The sequence below is a fragment of the Perca fluviatilis genome, chromosome 16 (genome assembly GCF_010015445.1).
Source record: "Perca fluviatilis chromosome 16, GENO_Pfluv_1.0, whole genome shotgun sequence".
Taxonomy (NCBI): Eukaryota; Metazoa; Chordata; class Actinopteri; order Perciformes; family Percidae; genus Perca; species Perca fluviatilis.
Genome location: NC_053127.1, coordinates 34131515 through 34140785, shown reverse-complemented (window position 1 = coordinate 34140785; position 9271 = coordinate 34131515). Strand labels below are relative to the sequence as shown.

The 9271-nt window shown below is 41.8% G+C and overlaps 1 long non-coding RNA gene across 1 annotated transcript; it reads left to right on the top strand.

Moving 5' to 3' along the window:
• Window positions 1-892: 892 nt before the first annotated feature.
• Window positions 893-2866, top strand: LOC120543853. The gene is made up of 3 exons (XR_005636404.1): window positions 893-921; window positions 1286-1603; window positions 2671-2866. It is a non-coding gene; the product is annotated as an uncharacterized LOC120543853 (long non-coding RNA).
• The last annotated feature ends 6405 nt before the right edge of the window (window positions 2867-9271 follow it).

The window sequence follows — 9271 nt, the reverse complement described above, 5'->3', positions numbered from 1 at the left end:
GCTTAATAAAATGCGGGGAAAACGGGGTGTTTGCAGCTAGCTGCCTGCCAACAGCTCATAGCTAGCTTAATAAAATGCGGGGGAAACAGAGGTGTTTGTGCTTGCTAGCTGCCAACAGCTCATAGCTAGCTTAATGAAATGCGGGGGAAACGGGGGTGTTTGTGCTTGCTAGCTGCCTGCCAACAGCTCATAGCTAGCTTAATAAAATGCGGGGAAAACGGGGGTGTTTGGGCTAGCTAGCTGCCTGCCAACAGCTCATAGCTAGCTCATACCTGTCAAGTATCCCGTTTTGGCCGGGAAAGTCCCGTATTTTACTCTTCTTTCCCGCCGTCCTCCAGTATTATTATTTTCCCGTAAATCTCCCGTATTTTAACCTGCGTTATTAAAAAATAATAATACCCCGGGCCCGAGCGGAGTAAAAAAATAAAATAAAAATAAAATAAAAACATTCCCAATCGGAGCTCTGTCACTAGCCTCGCGATAATTGCCACCTGCAGTAGCCTACTACAGGTACTGTAGGTGGCAGTTGTCGCGAGGTTAGTGTGTGAGGTCAGATGATGAGTGACAACGCGGGGGGAAAAAAAGAAGAAAAAAAACAGAGATGGATGATGGACGCTACGACAGAGATGGTGCGCTCAGTGGCGGTTCTACACGGAGGCTCGTGCCTCCCTAGAAATGTCCCTGGCCACCCCTGTGGCCCCCCCCATGCTGACCAAATAAAAAGATTATTGATTTATTATGATTTTACACACGAACGCCAAAAGCGGAACTAATGTGCGACGCAACGTTCTAGACGGGTAAATTAGAGCGCCGCACCCAAACACTGCAGCCTGCCTTCCCACATGTGGTGCTGCTCGTTGAATGAGACTACTCTTGGAGAGAACAGAGGAGCTACGATTTCTCCTGTTGCAAGAGTCGAAGGTAAGCAAAACAATTTCATCTCGTAAGTGACTTGTTGTTCTTGCACATAACCGGGTTCCTTTTGTTCCTCACATTGATAATGAAATCAAGTTTGGAAATGTCTGGTCTCGATGTGTTTAGAAACTTAATCATATTTAAGCAAACTCATCGAATCAGAAGCGAATATCCAAATGTCAGTATCCTTGCTAGGTCTACACAATGCTGTGATGTAAACCACGTAACTTCATCCGTCTTGGCTGTTGCATCACGATAATAAATCCATTTGAGTAAAGTAATCAACAGGTTTTATGCCCGTGTTAAGTAGGGAGGGATGGTTAGGCAACGAAATGTAATGCTTGCCCCTACGTTTTTCTTCTTCTAATAGTTATCATGAAACGAGGAAGGGATATAGCGTCTTTTTTTGCCCCAGTAAACAAAAAAGTGAGAAAAACAGCAGTGAGAAACAAATGAAGGTGTTGAGGAGCAGGAAGAGGGAGAGCCAGAGGAGTCGGTGGAGGATGGAGAGAGGGCATGTGATGAAAGTGAGGGCTCTGACACAGAGAGGGAAATCCCAGAGGGTGAGGAGGAAGAAGAGGGTGAGGAGGATGAAGAAGAGGGTGAGGAGGAAGAAAACCGGGACAGAGAGAGGAACAGCCTGGGGGACAGCAAGTGGATCCATGTGGATCAAGTACTGCACCATCAGGTTTGTGATGAAGAAGGTTCTTACTATTTGCAGTCTAATTACAATTTAATCGTAGGCCTACTGTGTGTCCTTAAAATGCTGCTTTCTGCTGTAAACTCTTTTTTGTGTCAATGTGGCTCGGTTTCTTTTTTTAAGTAAATATTTGGCCTACATTTTCAAATACATGCAGATATACATGCATACAGTGGTATGCATAAGTTTAGAAACCCATGCTAAAGTTGACTAAAAAGAGGAATTAAAAAATCATCTTTTGGAAATTGATCTTAATGCCTTAGTTAAAAAAATGAGGAAAAGTCCAAACTTTAAGGACACCAATTTTCTTTGTGAATGAATAATGTATCGTAAATAAATAAATGTTCTTCCTTAAAATACAGTGGGTATTCAGTACACCCCTATGTTAAATTCCCATAGAGGCAGGCAGATGTTTATTTTTAAAGGCCAGTTATTTCATGGATCCAGGATACTATGCATCCTGATAAAGTTCCCTTGGCCTTTGGAATTAAAATAGCCCCCCCACATCATCACATACCCTTCACCATACCCCCCCATCATCACATACCCTTCACCATACCCCCACATCATCATATACCCTTCACCATACCCCACATCATCACATACCCTTCACCATAAACCCCCATCATCACATACCCTTCACCATACCCCCACATCATCACATACCCTTCACCATACCTAGAGATTGGCATGGTTTTATTAGCATTGATATAGATTTAATTTCATTTAGCTATTAGGCTAACTGAAATAAAACCATGCCAATCTCTAGGTATGTTGAAGGGTATGTGATGATGTGGGGGGTATGGTGAAGGGTGTATGTGATGATGGGGGTATGGTGAAGGGTATGTGATGATGGGGGTATGGTGAAGGGTATGTGATGATGTGGGGGGGGGGGCTATTTTAATTCCAAAGATCAATTTCCCAAAACTTTTTTTTTTTTTTTTTTATTCCTCTTTTTAGTCAACTTTAGCATGGGTGTCTAAACTCATGCATACCACTGTAAGTTAAATAAATGTTGTATTTGTGCCCTATGTTTACTGTACATCTTTCTACAGATAGCAGCAAGTCCCAGAATGATGTACCAGTATAGCCAAACTTGAATATATTCCCAACCATTTTGATGGGGGACAGAAGACGGAGCTTCAGGCCAAACTGGTCTAATCTTCATCCATGGCTCGAGTATTCTGTCATGATGGACTCTACATATTGCTATGCATGTAGACATTTTTCATTTTTTATGGCCCTACCTCTCTTGCATCTGCACTCATTATTGTACAAAATAAATGTTTATATAATTTTAAAGTAAAATAAAGTTTATAATCTTTAAATATCATTTGTTGCCATTTTTTATTGTGATCTCTGGTTAAACACTGGCCCCTCCTTGGCCCCCCTAGTAAAATTTGTCTAGAACCGCCACTGGGTGCGCTGCCAAAACTTATGAAGGCTTTACTATGCATTCCCCATAGCAATGCAAGTTGAGAAAGGGTGTTTAGCATGGTACGAAAGATTGTTACAGAGAATAGCATGACGTTAAACAACAGAACTGTTTGCGCTCTACTCTCTTGTAAAATTAACCACTCTGGCCCAGCCCACAAATACACTCCTTCAAAACAATCTTAAAGAATGCAAAGTCTGCAACAAATTTGTACAATAACTCACTAAAAGAGTAAAGAAAAGTTATGTGAAATGAAAAGAAAAACATAAAAGAAAAGCAATATGAAATGAAAAGAATGTATGGAATGAAAATAAAATGTAAAGACAAGCAATGTTATAAATTGTAAATGTTTTCAGCATTCTGCATCAAGTGGTGATTTTAGCTTTCTTGTACACCTGTCTTAAAATGTAAGGGATACTGGAGCTTGGTTGGGGTGGTGGGACTGCTCGCGGCGCCGGAAAATTTCCCTTATTTTCAAATCCAAAACTTGACAGGTATGAGCTAGCTTAATAAAATGCGGGGAAAACGGGGGTGTTTGTGCTAGCTAGCTGCCTGCCAACAGCTCATAGTAGCTAGCTTAATAAAATGCGGGGGAAACGGGGGTGTTTGGGCTAGCTAGCTGCCTGCCAACAGCTCATAGCTAGCTTAATGCAAACTGCATTGATGTCAAGGCAGACAATTACGAAAACCTGTTCTAAAGCTCAGTCTCTCCCTCTCTCTGTATACTGAAGCCCTGATGCTACGATTTTGCAATCAGCGCATTTTTAATCCAGATGAGGGAATGATTTCAGACACAATTTTAGCTACTCCTGTCATCAAATCATCAGCTACCAAATGTTTGCTAATGCAATAGCCAAGTTAACATGGAGCTATGTTACAAGTTAGATGATGGATTGCCCAATACATACACGCTCAAATCACTTCTTTATTCTGAAATTATTAGACTAAAACATTACGAAATCAGCCAAATTAAGAGTTACAAGAATTAAAAGTAAGACTTACTCTGCTAAGAGCTCTTTTTTCGGTGCAGGAATTTCTGCAAGTGCTAGCACTTGGTCCTCCAGTCCTGCCCGCGCCAGATTCAGGTGAAAGCTTTGATGGTGGTGGACTTGATTCCATCGAGTGCACCGAGGGAACAGCATCGGTAATCAGCCTCACATTGTCCTTACTCCAAAATCCCATCCGAGACTCCAACAAATCTCCAGGTCTACAACTCTCCGGAGTGAAATGAGCACCACAAACGACCAAGTTTGTGGTGACAGACGCGGCAGTGAAGTCTGCTCACTTCACCTGCACAAAACGCACCCAAAAACGAAAAACCTTGCTTTTCCTACAAGGAAAATGATGTACACGATTTCCTGACAGACTGGACTTTGTGCAACCAGCACAAACACAATAAATTACTATTAATTCAGTTATGAATTGAACCTGCACATTGCTCTTTAAAGGAATATTTCACCGCTGGAAAGCTGAATATATCTTTAAATTGGGTCACTTATGTAGTAGAAATGTGAATTTTTTTTTTAAATTGGTGCCTTCTAGGCCGAGAAAAGCCAGAAAATGTGTTTTGGTCTTATATGGATGAAAAACACCAAATCCCAGAATGCACCTGCTTCGTTGCTTTGAGTCCACTCCCAAGCCACGCCTACCGCTTCACAGACAGACCGAGGCATTCAACTCAACTCAAGCGTGTTTTATTTCAACCATATACATGAAACAACGTTTCATCGTGACTCAACGACATTATATAAAAACGACATACAAAACAGGCTACATTTAGTACACACACTTTATAGGCTCCGTAAAGTTCAGCTAACACATACTAGCATTAGCGCTTGGTGGGCTGTAAACACCGAGCATAAACACAGCCGTGAATTAGCGTGCAATGTAGAATGGTCGGCATTTAACAGTCACAAACTCCACCAGCAGTTAGCAGTTAAATGGATACAAATCACCACATTTCTGCGCCACTCGGTGTTAACACAGCCCACCTCTTTTACCTGGCGACAGAGCATCTCTAGCTCGGAGGGCTAGCAGGCCTGGTAGCTGGACAGTCCAGTACACTATTCAGGCATGTTTCCACAACAACAAAAACAGCCGATCTCTCAACTCACGTTGGGGTTTCGTTGAAGTTGGATGTAGTCCAGTTTGTGGTCTAAATGAGCGGACACTTGCACGCAGGATCCGTAAAGTTCAGCTAACGCATACTAGCATTGGTGTAGCTAAACACGGAGTATAAACACAGGCGTGAATTAGCGTGGAATGTCGAATGGTCGGCATTTAACAGTCACAAGCTCCACCAGCAGTTAGCAGTAGCTAGTTGGATTTTATTTCTACACCAGTCCGTTTAACACAGCCCACCTCCACGGGCCGGCGAGAGCAGCCTGGTAGCTGGATAGTCCCGGTTCCGGTACACTGTTGTTCAGGCATGTTTCCACAACAACAAAAACACAGCAGTCACTGAAATCACGTTGGGAGTTTCGTTGAAGGAGGATGTAGTCCAGCTTGTTGTTTAATGAGCAGACACTTGCAAGCAGGATGGATGGGACAGGTGGACAGCTAGCGTTAGCTTTCCACCTAGCCGATGAGGATGTCCCCTAGCCGGCTAGCGGCATTGAGCGACACCGCTGGTCTCCGTGCAGGCGAAGCTCGCGTAGTGTGCCGAGTATTGCGTCTGTAATAACGTTTCCTGCATATTCTCCGATCTGTACCGATGTATCCCGGTGGTACACACGTCCGGTAGTTTGAATGCAGATAATTGTTGTAAATGTTTTCTGCTGAAAACCGAGAGCCTGTTTAGCGAAGATTCAAGATGGCTGACAGTCGTTTTCATTCGGAATACCTCGGCCAGACTCGGCAGTCCAACCCCCTGTGGGCGTGTTGAAAACATACGGAAGTAGATCCTACTACTGGCTGTAGTCCTTGCCTCTGGCCCAAAAATCTTCCGATGACGCCGATGATTTTACGTCATCGGAAGATTTTTTCCAGGCCCCAAATGCAGAGATCTCTCGTCTCAGGGGGACATGAGGGAGGGAGGCACGGTCATTCAGAAATACTATCGGGTTTCTACTGATACAAAGCTGAATGCTAAATCGGTGAAGTATCCCTTTAAGCACCGCCCGACTCATTACCATAGATTGTATTACACCGTATTACACACTAGCTGCAGCATTCATAGGTAGCCTGCGTCTAGAGATAGATAGATGGATCGTTTGCTTCTGTCTGGTTAGCGACACGGCCCCCAGCTAACCAATCCTTCTTCAGACTGATGTTGGCACCCCCCACTCAATTAGCATACAGGCGCAGGGAAAAATAAATGTGGAAATACAGAAATAAATAAATGTAGGAATGTGGAAATACAGAAATAAATGTAGAAATGTGGAAATACATAAATAAATAAATGTATAAATATATAAATATATAAATACATAAATACATAAATATATAAATAAATAAATAAATATATAAATACATAAATATATAAATAAATGTATAAATACATAAATAAATACATATAGAAATGCATAAATAAATAAATAAATACATGTAAAAATACAGAAATAGCCATTTATGTTACGAAAATGAATTTATTTTCACTATATTTATTTATTTATTTATTTTTCCTTCTGTCATTTTTAGTCTTCCATAGCTACAGACACTGTATAACTTGACAAAGCAGCAAATACAAGTGCTTTCATCAGCGGGTCATATGCTCAATCCCCATTGTTTTAACTCACTTTTTGATGGATAGGTACTTTCTAGACAAATAACTACATGAAAATCTATCGGACAATAACTTTAAGCTGCATTTATAAAAGATTGGCCAGGTTGGCTCAGTTGGTAGAGCAGGTGCACATATATATAGAGAGGTTTATACCTTGACACAGAGGTCCAGGGTTTGACTCTGACCTGTGACGATTTCCTGCATGACCTCTCTCTCCCCTTTTTCACCTAGCTGTCCTGTCCATTAAAGGTCCAGTGTGTGACGTGTTTAGTTGTTCATTATCTAAATCTGTATTGCCCGTTCACATGAATATTTACCACCACCATCAATTCCAAGTATTCTTTTTGGCTTGAAATTTTACATTTGCATTCGCATGAACTGGGACGCTCCATATTCATGCTCCATCTTGAAATATGTTAGCCGGTAAGGGACATACAGACATACTGCTCCGCCTTTCACGTTTTCTCTGTCACATGATAAACTCACAGGTGCTGCTAATGCTGCTAATGGGTATCGTAGCTTCCAGGGACCACACATATTCAAAATCCAAATTTCAGGAACAGGAGTCTTCTTCTTCTTCACCCAGAAAAAGAAAAAGGATATTGAAAAGAGCAAGAGACCGGCTTTTTGAAGCGTTAAGGCTACCGTAGCTGTAATACTTACTTTGAACTGTGTGGTGAGAGATAGTTGATATATGATCTCAACGCTAGATGGAAGAAATTCCTACACACTGGACCTTTAAAGGTGGAAAAGCCCTGTTTTCCAAAGAAGAGGAGCTTCCCATTAAACATTATAAACCATGTTACAGTTTTTTACAATTGCTTACACACTAAAATTAAAACTTTCCCACAATTAGCAAAACATTACACTCAAGTAGCAAAACACTGGCCTAGATTTGCACAACTGTAAGCACATTGTCAGCTTCACACTTTTTGCAAAACATTACACACAGTGATATGCAAAACACTAAACACACTTGTATGCATTTGACACAGAAATGTATCATGATGTCATTTCCTTGCAATTTCAAAGCAAAGGCTTTCAAATGAACACACCCATGAACCAATTGGTTAAACACAGCCACCAGGTATGCAAACACATGATTGCTTAATTGTAGACACACCAATCAGGTTTAAGCACTATATAAAATGCAGCAGGTAAGTTCACCTGCCTTCAACCAAAATGGAAGGAGTCAGAAGAAGACTGAGAGGGGGAATCCACAGAGGAGGAGAAGGAGGTAGAGGAAGAGGAAGAGGCCCAGCCAGAGGTAGAGGCCGAGGTGGAGATATAGGAAGAGGGAGAGGGAGAGGAAGACCTGAAGATGGAGAATATGCTCAAAGAAGAAGAAGACCAAATTTATCAAATGAAAGTCGTGCAACACTAGTGGACCATGTTGTGAACCACGGACTGACGCTGAGGGAGGCTGGACTAAGAGTTCAGCCAAATCTTAGCAGATATACAGCGGCATCTGTCATGAGGACATTTCAACAAGGTAACAGGTAAAAGAAAATCTGTCTACAGTTACAGTAATCAGCTGCTCATTGGATGCACCATATCAGCCCTTTTGATACCCCTCCCTGTGACATTTGAGGATTGAGGGTCGAGAACGACAAGGAGGAAGGGGGCCCATATTCACGTGAGGGTTTACAATCTCCGGCCCCAGGCTCAGGTACCCCTCATTGAGGCCCCAAGTTCAGGTACCCCTCATTGAGGCCCCAGGTTCAGGTACCCCTCTTTGAGGCCATGGAGGACGCCTGTGACCAAGTCGATGCCGCAGCTGTGCAAGGATGGATTCAACGTTCAAGACGGTTGTCTTGCCAATGAGGATATTACCTGTGATGTTGATGAAATTCTCTGGCCAGATCCAGCTAGGCGAAGAGATAACGTCTAGTATTTTCTGTACTTTTTCAGATCATTTTTTAGTTTGTTGTTGTTTTTTCTGTGATTGTAACCTGTACTGGATACAGTATATTATGTTTGTCTGTTGTTTGCGGAGCTAACAGTGTTATGCACACTACTGTAGTAGCATGAAAACTGGGACTTGTTTTGTTGTGATTCTCCATGTTGACTGATTTTGGTATATGGAGAGAAATAAATGATATTTTCCTCAGTCTGCAGCATTGGTCTTGTGTAGTGTTTGGTGAACCTATTGTAAATTTGCACTTTCTCTGTGTAGTTCATTTGCAGTACTCTAATTACTGAGAAGTATAATTGCTAAAAGTGTTTTAGGTTAGCTACAGCAGTGTGTACCTGGGTCAAACATAATTAAAGGAATATTTCACCATTGGAAAGATGAATATATTTAAATGTAGTAGAAATGTGATTTTTTTTTTTCAGAAATTGGTGGCTTCTAGGCCAAGAAAAGCCAGAAAATGTGTTTTTGGCTCATGTGGATGAAAGACACCAAATCCCAGAATGCATTGAAAAAGACAGTCCCTGTTTTCAAAACACACAGGAAGAGGGGAGTTGCAGGCCCTGGAGCTTTGTCAGGGCAGCG